The sequence below is a fragment of the Macaca nemestrina genome, chromosome 16 (genome assembly GCF_043159975.1).
Source record: "Macaca nemestrina isolate mMacNem1 chromosome 16, mMacNem.hap1, whole genome shotgun sequence".
NCBI classification, from domain to species: Eukaryota; Metazoa; Chordata; class Mammalia; order Primates; family Cercopithecidae; genus Macaca; species Macaca nemestrina.
In genome coordinates this window covers 103457295-103472357 of record NC_092140.1, presented here as the reverse complement: position 1 = coordinate 103472357, position 15063 = coordinate 103457295, and the positions used below count along the sequence as shown (strand labels likewise).

Genomic DNA, 15063 nt, shown 5'->3' with positions numbered 1-15063 from the left:
ACATACACTCATATCAACACATGCACATGTATGCACACATATACACATAACACACATTCACAATACACAGATATACCCTTGCCTTATTGTCATATAACCATAACCCACCATCTGTGGCACTAGCCTCTTTTTTAGTGATACTGTTTGCAAACTGTCCTGGAACATTCTGGTTCTTGTTCATGATAAGAACTTCAGGACTATCCCGGCCCAGGGCAGGATGGGGAGCCTGTAGGGTGCTGTGGACTGTCTTGTGATTTTTGATGGATAGAGAAACTTCTGGTGGTGGTAAAACCCAAATGTTTGCCACCACGGAAGGTGCAGGAAGGGGGGTAACCCATGAACAAACTCCTGTGTCCAATTAAGGGCATGACCTCCTAAAATCAGGCTGCGTCCTCAGCTAGCAGCTGCTGCCTTTTCTGTTTCATTCGCTCTTTAAGCTCGGAATGATACTAGCTTTGGGTAGTATCATTTATCATTGTTCCTTTCTTCTTGTAGTCCTGTCTTCTCTTTTCTAGGTTGGATGATATTATTTCCCCATTGTTAGAGTTCCTAGAAAACGGCTTGTCATGGAAACCTTTTCCTGACTTTTCGGTTTCCCCTTAGGCTCACAATGGGCCCCTCCGTCACCCTTCCATCCTCGGGGCCTGCTGGTAGGATGAGGAGCAGACGCTGACTTGACCTGCCTCTTGCCGCAGGCTCCGGGAGCTAGAGTCCTGATCCTCTACAGGTGACTGGCTCCAGAGGAGATCGGGAACCACAGGGCACCTGCCCTTGCATAGGCCTGACGGGAAGAGGGAGCTGGGTTAGAGAGAGGGTGAGAGAGGAAGGGAAGGATGAGCAGAAGGAGGGACTGCAGGCAGAGAGCCCAGACAAAGCTCATGTTTCTGTCTTTTAGCCACTGGCGACGTTCCTGCCCTTGGGCTGACGGTGACAACATTTCATCCTCACTAAGATTTCTCCCTTGCTGTGTGATTCAGCCCAAGCGTGTTTTGGATATTTGCATCCATGTGAAGCCTCACTTGCTGACTGGTGGTGGTGTGCAGGCCGTCTGCCTTCTTGTGGTCTAACCTCCTGGAGCTTTAGGTCCAGGACCATCTAAAAACAGGAAAATCGGGAAATCAGCGGAAGCGGCCACCTTCAGGCTTCTGGAAGCAGCAGGGCTCTGGTGTGGCTGGGCTAGATCCAGTGGTGCCCTGCTCCCCCCACTCCTTCCTCATCAGCCTCCCTGGTGCTGAGTGTCCTGTCTCCCTCCACAGCCATTGGCCATGTGACTGGGCAAAGCAAAGGTAACATGGAACAAACAAGGGAGCAGAATGTTACATGAGGGGAGGAGGCGGCTGCCTTTCACAGGAGTCCAGGAAAAAATCCCTCCCTCTAGAGGATTCATTGATTGCAGAACATCTTAAAATAGTGGATTTTAAAATGCAAAAGGCCGGGAATTCCCAAATGTTTTGTGATGAGGGGATGGGGAGCATCTGGACTTGTGCAGGCAGAAGGCTAACGGAGAGGTCTTGGTTGGGCCAGGGGGGGCCTTGCGGGGTGTGGCAGGTGACAGGAGAGATTCGGGCTTCTAGGGAAACGCCCATTGGAAGGAAGCGATTGAGACGCAGATTCCCTGATAGGAATGCTGTTAGGGCTCAGGAGTTGTGGAGTTGGGACTGTTTTGCTGCTAAGAGAACTGGAGACCGGAGAGTGACCTGTGACTCACCTGTGACAGGCCTGGAACCCAGCACTGCTGCTGCCGCATCTGTGTGGGGCCCTCAGCTCCACTGCACCGTGTTGCATCAGGAATTGGGGGCCGGGCGCCGTGGCTCACATCTGTCATCCCAGCAGTTTGGGAGGCCGAGGCGAGCGGATCACGAGGGCAGGAGATGGAGACCATCCTGGCTAACACGGTGAAACCCCGTCTCTACTGAAAAATAGGAAAAAATTAACCAGGCGTGATGGCGGCGCCTGTAGTCCCAGCTACTCGGGAGGCTGAGGCAGGAGAATGGCGGGAACCCGGGAGGCGGAGCTTGCAGTGAACCAAGATGGCGCCGCTCACCCCAGCCTGGGCCACAGAGCGAGACTCCGCCTCAAACAAAAAAAAAAGAATTGGACAATGACCTTGACAAAAGGAAAACCAAGTGATGGTGGGCATTCAGCTTCTTTTTTTTTTGAGATGGAGTCTCGCTCTGTCGCCCAGGCTGGAGTGCAGTGGTGCGATCTCAGCTCACTGCAAGCTCCGCCTCCTGGGTTCCCGCCATTCTCCTGCCTCAGCCTCCAGAGTAGCCGGGACTACAGGCGCCGCCACCTCGCCCGTCTAGTTTTGTGTTTTGAGTAGAGACGGGGTTTCGCCTTGTTGGCCAGGCTGGTCTTGAATTTCTGACCTCAGGTGATCCACCTGCCTGGGATTACAGGCACGAACCACCGTGGCCCGGATTCTTTCCTCATGCCCTGGTCTCTCCGCTTGGACTTAACAGGGTGGGCTGCGGGGATGCAGGAGATTTAGGGCCTGACACACACCCGGCAGCGAACTCAGTGGATGGGGAGCCCTGGGCGTTAAGTACAAATCAGAAAGCGCTCCTTATCCATGGCGGGAGCTCACAATGCCCAAACCTTCCTCATTCCAAAACTGTTTCTGCTGTCGTCCTCTGCTGTTCTCATACCCCCAGAGCATTCTTTTTTCTTTCTCTTCTTTTTTTCTAAATTTTATTGTTTCTTTGTAATCATCAAACCCTCCAAGGTCACTGCACTGTGACCCAACATATTCCACCAAGTCAAAACAAGAGAAAAATCCTGTATTGTTGGTGGCAGTGCTTAGAGGTCCTTTGTCCTGAGGGGTCTATTTCTCCCCCAGCATTGCAGTCGACATTCATTCTGGAATTCTGGGAATGTTTCTGGAGGGCTCCAGAAATGAAGGCCGTTTGCTCACTGTTTCATCTATAGCTTGACAGAAACATTGGTTTAAGCTGGGGGGACCTGAACAGCTGCCTGTATTTTCCTATGCACGCGGGTTTCCATGAGGTCCAAACAACATTAACAAAGAAGGGAGAGGCACCATATAATAAGCATCTCGTTGACGCCCTTGACTTTCATTAGGTCTATGACACCTAGCCAGGTGCTGGTTTATGGGGCTGTTTGAGACTAATTGCTGAGGCTTTGTGCCAGTGCATGCGATTATGAGGAAGTTTCAGAACTACGTGCAGCGTGGAGGTGGCGGATTGTGGCGTTCCAGGAGGGGGATGCGTGGAGCTGCACTCTGAGCAGACATAATGGAGTCCCTGTAAGGTAAAATGGTGTCTATAATTGGATACTTTGCTGTTAAAAGCAGCTTGGAATCATGGTCACAGATGCCACTTACCTGTTTTCACGGGACAGAGAGTGCAGACGGAATGAAAGTAAGCTGGGATCGGTAAGGAGGCCATTAGGAATTTCTCTCCAGTATTCACTGTGTGTCCTTTGGGTAGTCACAGGGTGGCTGTGCTGGGGGCCACACTGAAGACCCAGGTGATGCTGGCCAGAAAGTCCAGGGGCTAAGAAGTTGAAACTTGAAGGAGAATCAAAACCCCAAATTGGGTTTTCTCATGAAATGATCTGGTCATTTCTGGGGCTGCAGATTAGCGGGGCCAGATGTTGAACAAATAATTTTTTTCAGGGAGCAAGTTTCTATCCTTCGAAGTTTCTAGAATGAAAATCTGAAGATTGTTTGGAGCCCATTGAAGCTTGGATTTATGTGCTCAGATGGGAATCTGGCAATATGTAAGGATCAGCAGTTCTATCTCAAAGAGACCTGATAATAAGAGGGAGTGGCAAACCTTGGAAGGACAGGCAGAACGCTGCCGCTAACCCTCTACAGCTGAAGACGCGGGAAAACACAGCTAGTCCCCACGACTTACTGGGCGAAGAGAGGAGTCAGTAATTTGTTGGGTGTCCCAAGTGAAGTCTGTTTTGTGTTTTCTTGTTAATAAATTCTCCCCAGGTGGAAGGGAAGATTCAATAAACATCTGTCCCAGTAGAGCTGTAAAGTGAAGGAGGGAAACGGGGAGAAAGAGAAAGCAACACCTTCATTATCACGTTTGCTGATGAGCAGAAGGCGGGTAGGAATGCCAATCAGAGTTTGTGATTGTGCAAGTTTTTTGAGAAGTTTGCGTCACAAAGCAATAAGAAGAAATGAGTTCCAGGAAGCAATGGGGGTGGGGGGGTGGGTAGGGGAATGGAGAAAGTCTTTTGAAGATCTGGTGGGAAGGCAGACCTGACAAGGATCCGTGCCTGTGTGCCGAGGGCAGCCACCAGGTGAGCTCCAAAGGAACCCCAGGATTATTTTTAGCTATCATGATAGAATTGAGGTGCTATTTTAAGCACTGATTGCACGTGTACCTATAGCATTATGTACAGGCGAGGCACTATAGATAAAAATAACTTTAGAGAAGAATGGCCACTTGAAAGCCTCGGTCTAAATAGGAACATCTTGTCAGTGCACACTAGAACAGTGTTGCCGAAGCCAGGGCCTCCCCTGCCACCAATCCACAGCCACGTCGGCCCCTCTGCTCCAATCTGTGGGAGGGAAAAGACATTTCCTGTCTTGCTTCTGCCTTCTCTGTATTAAATTCTCCCTAGCACACCCTGTTCACAAGCTATTCTTTAAGTTGCAGAATATTGTTTCAAAGAGGGGACTAGCCCTTCCTTTACTTTCACTGACATTTTATTTTTTTGATTCTGAAAGTCTCCACTCCCTATTCATGTTTTTTTAAAAACATTAAAAATGTTATTTTTAAAAACCACCATGCCACTTTTCTCCCCACGTCTTTATCCAAAGCCTGGAGTGGCGGGCCTGGTGAGTCCAGAGTCTGTCTGCACTTTGATGAGGGGTGCAGCCATGAGTCAAGAACATTTGTGAAGACAGCAGGCAAGGCCAAAGGTCCAGGACACCAAGAAGAAAAATCAAGGATTTTGCTATATCTAACATCAATAATTATTATTGCCACGCAGATGTGCAGGAATGATAGTGGCATATGTGATAGCGTTCATCATATCAAGGCTGCTGAGGAAAAGTGGAAAGAGAAACATGTGCTTACTTTTCTACCCAAAGCACTCTTGCACTGTCCAAAAAACCACCTGCACATTTCTTTATTTTTTTTTGAGATGGAGTCTCGCTCTGTCACCCAGGCTGGAGTGCAGTGGCGTGATCTCGGCTCACTGCAAGCTCCACCTCCTGGGTTCACACCATTCTACTGCCTCACTCTCCCGAGTGGCTGGGACTACAGGCATCCGCCACCACGCCCAGCTAATTTTTGTTTGTATTTTTAGTAGAGACGGGGTTTCACCGTGTTAGCCAGGATGGTCTCGATCTCCTGACCTGATGATCTGCCTGCCTGGGCCTCCCAAAGTGCTGGGATTACAGGCGTGAGCCACCGCGCCCGGCCAACACCTGCACATTTCAACGTAGCTAACTTGAAACTTTAAAATTGTTACTAAACAACTAACTTCTTGCCTTCTGAGTTTTAAGAAACTTCAAGAAATTCAATCAGTTCTTTAAAAAAAAAAAACCACAAAATTTTCTTTTTGTCTTTGATAGTCTTAAATTTTATGATGATGTGAAAATGTGTAAGTCTGTTCTTATTCAATGAGGCACACACAGAATCTGGGGATGGGGACCAGTGATCTGTTTTATACACATACCCTCCTTGTGAGGCTGATACAGCTCAGATGTGAGGATGATGAGGGCTTCGGATTAATTTTGCAACTTCAGCCACCGCATTAAGTCAGGCATTGTGGTGTCATAGGGGGTTGTCTAGATGTTTGGATCGGTAGTTCCCAAAGTCTGGGCCCTGGAAACTTGTGAGACGTTGCAAGCTCTTGGGCCTTATTCCACACCCCCCAAAGCAGAAACGCTGGAGTGGGACCCCCACACCCTGGTTTTAACCATCCCTCCCTCTGATGCACACTCCTGTTTGAGAACCACGATTCTAGACCATTGTTTCTCCAATTCCATGCACATAAGGATCACCTGGGGATCTTGTTAAAATGCAGTTTTCATTCTGTGGATCTGAGCTGGGGCTTGAATTTCTGCTTTGCTAACAAGTTTCCAGGTGCTGCCAACACTGTGGATTCGTGGACCACCCTTAGAGTAGCCAGGTTCTGAAATATTATGGTCTCTGCAAATACATATTTTCTATTGTAAATGGATAACGTGGCATTCTGATTTAAATGTCATTCTCCTGTGGGGCAGCTGGAGTGAGAGTCAAGATCTAAAATAAATCATCTCCTTGAGTGAACCCGATAACATTGTGAGTTCCTGAACAGAAATGCCTGAGGCTCTAACTGTGGCTGTGGTTTGATTTCTCTTTGACATCTAGTAGGCACTTCATAAACGCTTATGGAAAGAATTAACGGGGACCCCAAGGTACTTCAAGGGGCCTTTGCCTGAGCAACGGGCAGCATCGTTCTGTTGACTTTTTTTAAAATCTGCCAGGATAAGGGACTGGGAAGCAGGAGAGAGGCACACGCACAGCCAGATGACCACAGGGCTCCAAGGGAAGAGCCAGAGAGGCCTGAGAACTTGAGCCTCTGAGGATGCTTTTCCGCTGTCAACACTTGGCTCGGTTTTTTTTTCCCTGGCTCAGATTCACCCTTTTAATCAAATTTCATTTATTCAGTGCCTCTGTGCACTCAGCACTAGTCATTTTTGCTAAATCCCATCTCTTCCTCCAGCACTTTATTTCTTTAACTGCAACTGAGGCAGAAATACTCAGATGAGGGCTTAGCAGGAACCCACAGGCGGCAGCTGCTGGCAGCCTTTGTTTGCAGGGAGGAATCCAAGGACGTGCTCTCGTCGTCCCTGCCCGCTGATGGTGTCCTTCACCCATCCCACCTTCCATCCTGGCCTCTGCATTTCTAGCGTTTCATCCTTTATTTTAGACAAACTGATTGTTTTCTCTGCAAAACATCTCCCCTCCAACCCACTTGCACCTTCCTTCGTTCTTCTGCACCTTCAACATGCCCTTGTTGGTAAGTAGTAGATGTGAATCCTTGCCCGTGGGAGGCTTACAGCCTAGTGGTTCTTTCTAGTAGGACTCTCTTTTGGTTGAGAAGATCCAGGCTGTTGGTTCTTGACCTTTTGCAAATCTCAGGAAGGAAAGAAATGTGTGTCCCAGCCTAGTTGCTGGAACGTCTGGGACCCTCTGCTGTCTGGGGGGGCATCCACCATACAGGAGGTTTACAAGTGCCACCATCCCGATTATAAGGATTCTGAGAGACTTGCAAAAATCAGCTGTGATTCAAATTAAGTCCTAGTTCTTTGGCTCATCTGGATTCCCCAGGGAGCATCTAGAACCCTCCCCTGGTCAGGCCTAGCCTTTGCAGAGATGATTGCCGGAAGAGGCTGCTGGAGCTTCTGTCCATCCTCCTTGCAATGACCTCGTGTCTTTGTGCTGATTCAGGCTGTACCAAGAGCCTAATGAAATGGCATTACAAGCTTCCAGAACTTTTGTCAAATCTGTTTTCCCACATCTATAGCCCTGTACTATAAGCATCTACTAATACCTTACAAAAAATATAAAAGGAGCTTCAAAAGGTTCATCCTTCTATTCTTTAGGGCAACAAAACATTTGATTCCACAAAAGGACCAGTAAATAATATCTATAGGAAGACATTAAGAAGACAGATTTTGTTCCTTCCCCTGCTACAAAAAAGTGAAGTTGGCATTGCTCAGCCACTAATGACTAGTGCTGAGTGCACAGAGGCACTGAATAAATGAAATTTATTTGAGCTCAGCAGACTAGAATCAGGTCTTCTAAAGTGAACCCTGAGTATCATGCCTTGAGTGCATTTTAGTCTGGTGTGGAGTTGCAGGCCTCCTTCCACCGTGTAATATTAGTAGTGCTCTCCACTGTGACAGGATTCAGCAGGCGTGATTCGTCAGCCCATTCAGCTCACAGAAAATGTGACCTCTTCCAAGACAATGTCATCAGGTCCCTCCCACACTTCCTCACCTGTTCCACATATTTTCTATCATGCATCCATAAAATGCCTCCACGTCAATGCTCCAGTGAAGAGGAGAATTTGGTTTCACAAGTAGCAAAATATTCAGAGAAATGTCCAGCAGTCAAATCAACCTACTTTCAGATTTGTGGGATTATTTTTGAAAACATGATATGTAGACTTTCATTACTTTGTAAATACATGCTATTAAATTTACAGCTTAATTCTGGCATGTAATGTGGTTAAATTATGGTTGCTTTGTGGATCATAACTTCCCTGCATGGATTCTAAAACTTTATCTTGCATGAATATACATGTTTTTCTCTCCTTTTGCCCTGAGTCATTCTAATTTTTACAAAGTGAGATTCAGACTCAGAAAAGTGCTGGCATCTCCAGGCCCACCCCCAGCTCCAGAGCTCTTTGCGGAGAGTACAGAATTGATCCTCCGGCTGAAGCATCCTCTGCAGTGCAGACTGACAGTGCAGAACAGAGCCCCGGGAAAGCAGCATTTCAATCTGCTTGTAGGAGGGAGCTTCAAGGACAGGCCTGCGACATGCCCGGTGACTGAGCGTGGTGGTTGCTGCGGAAGCTGCTCTGGTACCCAGTCTCAAAGCGCCTTTGGCCAGGGGTCTGTTGGGAATGCAGGGAGCTCACCCAAGAAGCACCCAAGGCTCAGGTAGGGTTCAGTGCTTTCTCTTGGATGGTCCCATCCACTGCCATCGTTCCTACCAATGCTGGACCTTCCTCCAAGGCCTGCTTCTGTTTTTCTGCTCTGAACTGTATCCCACCCACTAGCCTGGAGTTTGGGAAAAAAAAAAAAAAAAAAAGCAAACAGGCCGGACAAATTTTACACCCTCTCAGAATGTTTAATGGAGTTGAGATCAGCCTCCTTCCCCAGGAACTCCCATCATCCCTCTCCTGCCAAACTCAGGGACCTTAGCTCAAACAGAGGAAGCTCGAGTGACTTCATCAATTAAATATAGGACGTCCAGAAAGGAAAGTGACCGCGGTGTCTGTATGGGATTCTCCATCCTAGCTGAACGAGGATAATCATAACTCGTGACTGGCTCTGTTTTAGCTGACTTCAGCATGCCAAGGTCTTGACACAAGATGCATCCTGAAGCTGTGGCAAGTGCTCCAACTGGCCTCTGTGTCCACCCAAAGGACCTTTGAGGTTGTCTGTCCCCTTTGCCCTGTGCCCAAACCATTCCCTGTGGACCTGTTATTGGTCCACCTCTCATTTCTGAAACGTGTGTACCTGCCTAGTTGCTGGGATGTCTGGGACCACTCTGCCATCTGTTTAATGCAGCAGAACTTTGAGACAGGAAGCTGGCTGCTCCTTCAGGTTTAGAGCAGTTTGCACAGGGTCATATAAAGTTAGTGCCTTTCATATTTTCTGAAGATGCCTTCGTTTGCAGTGATCACCTGGTTTTATTTTTTCTATAAAGAATCTTGGCCGGGCATGGTGGCTCACGCCTGTAATCCCAGCACTTTGGGAGGCCAAGGTGGACGGATCACGAGGTCAGGAGATCGAGACCATCCTGGCTAACACAGTGAAACGCCGTCTCTACTAAAAATACAAAAAATTAGCCGGGCGTGGTGATGGACGCCTGTAGTCCCAGCTACTCGGGAGGCTGAGGCAGGAGAATGGCGTGAACCCGGGAGGCAGAGCTTGCAGGGAGCCGAGATCGCGCCACTGCACTCCAGCCTGGGCAACAGAGTGAGACTCCGTCTCAAAAAAAAAAAAGAATCTTAAGGGACATGGCATTTCTACATTTGCTCATGCATGATGACAATTCTTTGGTCATGTTTTGGCTTAACCTGAGCTTAATTAAGTGGCTATGAAACATCTATCACAACTGAAAAATCTTTCGTGCTGCTCTTGCCACAGTGGTTCCCTTTCCTCCAGTTAACAAACAGTGCTTGGGGAGGCATTCCCTGGAAATCGTCGCCCAGAGTTCATCTGCTGCCTCTGCCCAGAGCTCCCTCCCTCGGCTCCTCTGGGGGTGCGGTGTGTGGTTGTTCATGGGCAAGAGGACTGCCCAGCTCCAAAGAGAGATTAGGTGACAGGCCACAGCAGCAGAAGCACTGGCCTGGCTTTCTCTTAAGGAAGCAGGGTCTTGTGAAGGTCAGAATGCTCTGCTGGTAAGAAAACAGCAGGGAAGCAAATCTCCCCACCGTGGCCTGGGTTGGAGAGCGTGCTGGAGTGTTGGTTGGAAGCCACGTGCTGATTTTAGGCTCTTTCCACGTGTTTGCTGGAGGAGGTCCCGCCTGCTGCCAGCCTCTCTGCATCCCTGCTCTGAGGTTATTTGTCATATTGGAGATTTGTTCCCCAGCCCCTGCTCCTCATGAGTAGATTGGGGCGTGGCTGGAAAAGACTTCTCTTTATCCTGGAGCGTTTATCACTTTCAAAACACAAGGTTAACATTTCTTAAACCCGGCCATTGTGGCACAAGGAAATTGGCTGGCATCGGATGGCAAGGCAGAGTTGGCACGGCCCCGTGGGATTGGCACCCCTGGTTGTACCTGCCCTGTCGTCTCCTCTCTTGGCTGTGCATTTCAGAGGGCACTCCTGGCCACACAGGCGGGGCGCGCCTCAGCTGCCAGGCTCCGATGCCAGATGCTGGAATGTGTTTTTCCAGCAGCAGCCGTGGCAGCGGTGGCAGGAGCAGCGTGGGGCATGTGGAGCTCACTCCCTTCCTGGCTCCTTCTCAAGCTTCTCCGCTGGCTCTCCTGCAGAACTTTTGCTTAAGAGGACAGGCTGACAATCTGCTGGCTGCTCTGCTGGATGCCATTGTGTTTTGACTTGCTTTCGATGGCACGGACTTTATTGGCTCTGGGTGTAAAGTTTCTGTGCAAACCTTTGCTACGGTGCGTGCCGAGTCAGTGAGTTCAATGTCCATGAGAAGGCCTTGCCATGTCTCTGAATCCTCTGGGTCTTTCAGGGGGAGGGATGAGCCAGCCAGAAATAATTTGGAGCTGGCAGGAGAAGACGAGCCGAATTCTCCTCCTGGGCATGGAGAGCCAATCTAAAGTCATAGAGGGGAACCTTGTATATCCTTGGATGTCCTCGTGCACGGGGTGGGGTGAGGAAGGGATGGGTTTCTCTCCTGCTCACATTACCCGTGCAAGCAGTATCATGTGATTCCTGGGTTCCAGAGTTCTCCAGAGTGGGTGGGGTGAGAGGCAGAAATTCCATTCACTGCTCAGCAATTCAGAGGCGTCGACTGCCAAGTTGAGAGTTTCCTCTCAGACATCTTTTGGAAGCTTTGCAGCCTGAGAACTTGGGTTCCATAAAGCCGATGGCAGATGGGAGGAGGGGAGATAAGAACATCTCTCTGGAACAGGAGAACAGCGCGATGCCGCCGTACCAGCCCCTGCTCCGTGTAAGCTTTGAGGCAAGTTACTGAATGATTAGACACAGATGTTGGGAGACCTAACATCTTTTTGTCTTCTGCGCCCAGCAGGACTTCATTTCAAATTACTCCTTGTGGACAAAGAGAAGAAATGGAGCTTGAGAAGTTTCACTTGCTGCGATAGGAAGACATCTAGGCCTGCGTTGGGTGTGGCTTGATTTCCTTTTACGGCTGCAGCCCCGTTTCTCATCACCTGCCCCTCACATTCTCTTTTCTGGCCTGTTCCGCAGTGGGCAGGTCTATGCAAACCTACTCCCAAAGTCCGAGGAAGCCAAGAGGCTGAAGAAAGGAGCTGATGTATCCAGTTTCTCAGAAAGAAACATGAATAGGGACTTAGGAACAGGAGCCCGTCAGCGTCTCAGGTAAGACAAGATGGTGGGTCCTTGCTCCAAGACCCCCAGACCCAGGGCTTGGAGATCACAGGGAGGATTGGTTCACAAGGGAGCTGCAGGACAATTGAAGTACGATAACATCAAGGTTGGCTGACCTAAGGGCAGGATTTACAGTAAGTACTTGCTCTTATTCAAGGAACAATAGACAGACTGGAAATCTTAGAGGTGTGCCTGGAACAGAGGTTAATCAGAAGCCAGCATGACGAATCAGCCTCTAGATGGAGTCACTGTAGCCTCCAGATGGCCACTGCAGTTCTCTGCATGCACCACCCCTCCTTCCCTGTGGCCTCTGCACATACCGTTCCTCCTGTGTGAGCTTGTCTTCCCCTCTTCATACTAGACTGTCCTGACTCATCTCACAGATCTCAGCTGCCACATCACCTCCTCCAGGGAGCCTTCACAGATACCCAAGGACTCACATAACAACCTGGACTTCTCTCGACTAGAGGCCACCTCCCCTAGGCTGTACTTTATGCTTCGGACTCCTCTTCTAGCCTGTTCAGATTTGCTTAGGAAAGGACTCCTAGATAGTGATTGGTAGACTTTCAAATCAATATTTGCTGATGTTGAATGCAGGTCTAGGGCTGTCGTCCCTTCCTATCTAGACTCATATTATGTGCCAAACATCTTGTAACTAAAAATTAATGTAATAACTGCTACCCTTTCCTCAGCATTCACTGTGTTCAGGAGACCACAGAAGAGCCCACAGGAACCATACATGCCTTATTCTGGCAACAGCACTGAATCTAAGTGTCAAGTTTCTGATTTGCACACTGCACCGTGCTGATGATGGAGCCTGTCTCCCAGGAAGCAGAGGAGGGAGCAGCTTGGTGGCACTGGGACTTAGCCTTCCTTTGGCCCTAACCCCTTCTTTCGCTCTGCGAGCAACCTAGCATATCAGGCAGGGTCAGCTGGATGACGCTGCATAACCACCACCAAAGAGCCCCCAATCTCAGCAGCTTTGCAAAATCTCTGTATTTCTCATCCACACCGTGTACTTGTCTCACACATGTGTGATGCTCACGGTCGTTTCTCAGGGGCCCCGGATGATAACACAGCTGCCAAGTCAAATGTTGAGGTCCCATGAAAAGGAAACTGAGCAATGGAGCATCTTCCATTATCGACGAAGCATTTCAGTCACTATTCATCACAACTCGTTGGCTATATGGAGTCTCTCAGTCCTACCTACAAAAGAAGGGCTAAACAATTTAATCCTCCCTGTCTTCAGAATGAGAAGACAACTGGTTAGGCATGAGCCAGCTGCCATTAATTATTGTTCCATTGGGTACGATGGACTCAGATACCGACACGAAGGATGGTTCCGGGTGGTGCAGGCCTCCAGCTGTCCTTCCTTCGGGACTGTTTCTCCATCGTCACTGAAGGTTTACAAATGAATAGCTTCACGTACAGTAAGTCCTCACTGGAGGTCACCAATAGATTCTTGGAAACCGCGACGTTACGCAAAGTAACATACAATAAATCCAGCCTTACCACAGGCCAATTGATATAAACAAGAGTTAAATTCCTGGGACATATTTCTGGTCACAAAAACATCACCAAACTTCTAAATAAAGACCCAAAACACCGCAAATATTAAACGTTGAAATAAATGTGAGCTATACATTTAAGAAAAATTAATAAAAACAAGACAATATACCCGAGTTTTGCCGCAACAGTGAGTGAGGGTGGTCATAGTGGTAGTTGGTTAAACTAAGGAAGAAATATTTGCAAAGTAAAAATTGTAAGGAGCACCTCCTTGCAGTGCAAAAACAAGCCATCATGAATACGAGGGACTTGTTGAGCTTTTTCAGACCGCATATTTCTTGTTGTGCATCTGTGTGGTTATGGTAGACTTGATGCATTTTTATTTTACAAGAATTTGTGAAATTTGTGTCATTCATTCATTCATTTTCTAACACACTTATTCCAGCTCAGGGTCAAGGTGCAAGGGGGGAACGAGCCCTGGCCAGGATGCCATCCCATTGCAGGGCACACACACTCACACACACCCACACTCACTCAGATGGGGGCCAGTGAACCTAATGTGCACAGCTTTGGGATGTGGGAGGAAACGGGAGTACTCGGAGAAAACCCACACAGACATGGGGAGAACCGCACACACCACACCGACAGTGGCCCCAGCTGGAATCAATTTTTTCTTATCAATATTATAATGAAACGACATTGAATGACACGATGTTATTTGAGGACCTGCAGTATATTACTGTTTACCTTGGATCAATGTATCTGCAAGGGGTCTCAGTCCAGGGCGTAGTTATGCATATAGATTAAAGGTAAAGAAAACCTGTAACATCTGTCAATTCATTTCCATTCCTTTCAGCCACACTGAAGTGAACTTCTAATAGCAAATCTCTTGGCTGTAAAAATTAGCAGCCTAAAAAACACATGGGAAGTGCAGTCATTCACATTTCCAACTGGCCTGCAGCTCTGCCATGCAGCCCTCGCCTGGGGCTGGCATGTGAGTGCCAGTATGTATGGCTTGTGTTGTCATCATTCACGTTACTTATTTCAAAAATTCAGACTGTTCATGCAATGAAGGGATTCCTGGAATTCCTGTGTTTCAGTGCCAGGATGCGCGGTTTTCCCAGCGTTGGAAGCTCTTCTTTCCCATGGCACATCTCTCTCAGGGGTGAGGCTGGGGAGAGGGAAGGCTGATTTATTTCTTTGGAGCATCCTACCTCATATTCTGGTATTTTGAATGCTGAACATTTTTAGAAGCTTGTGTCCTGGTATCTCATGAAAATGTCGATACTGGTTTATTGAGTAAGTCCGTCAGGTTGTCGGCAGCGAGTGCCTGCCAGGGGCCAGGAGCTGGAGATGTAGAAGCCGCTGGGCCTGAGTTTCTGCCCTCGAGGGTTTCACACTCCAGTGAAGAGTTAAAAAACAAATGGACAAGAAAGGAAGGATTTAGAGGCCATTATTATTATTATTATTATTTTCTGCACAAACAGTATAAACGTAGGGGGTTATGTTCAAAGTAAAAAATACTTGGACTTTTCTACTGATCTTTAACCCTTCTTTAATATCCATAATCCCTTATGGATTCATTTGTAAGATCAAAATACTCAGTTTGGCAGATGAAATATTCCTTGAGAAGACTGTCTTGGTATCCATATGCTTTGTAGATTGTCTGGAACACAATAGGTGCCCAGTAGATATGTCGGAATGAATAAATTCAGAAATCAAGGATAATATAACTGGAGCCAAATATGCTGATAATTTTTAACTGAATACTCACTTCTAGGAATTTAAAGATGAGAAAAACAACCTCC

At 48.0% G+C, this 15063-nt stretch overlaps 2 long non-coding RNA genes across 2 annotated transcripts; one reads left to right on the top strand and one right to left on the bottom strand.

The window, feature by feature from the left end:
* Nucleotides 1-490: 490 nt before the first annotated feature.
* On the bottom strand, nt 491-3494 carry LOC139359159 (uncharacterized). The gene is made up of 3 exons (XR_011614986.1): nt 3344-3494; nt 1709-1912; nt 491-1095 (listed from the first exon to the last, which is right to left on the bottom strand). It is a non-coding gene; the product is annotated as an uncharacterized lncRNA (long non-coding RNA).
* Nucleotides 3495-4182: 688 nt separating this feature from the next.
* On the top strand, nt 4183-13577 carry LOC139359158 (uncharacterized). The gene is made up of 3 exons (XR_011614985.1): nt 4183-4275; nt 11430-11740; nt 12442-13577. It is a non-coding gene; the product is annotated as an uncharacterized lncRNA (long non-coding RNA).
* The last annotated feature ends 1486 nt before the right edge of the window (nt 13578-15063 follow it).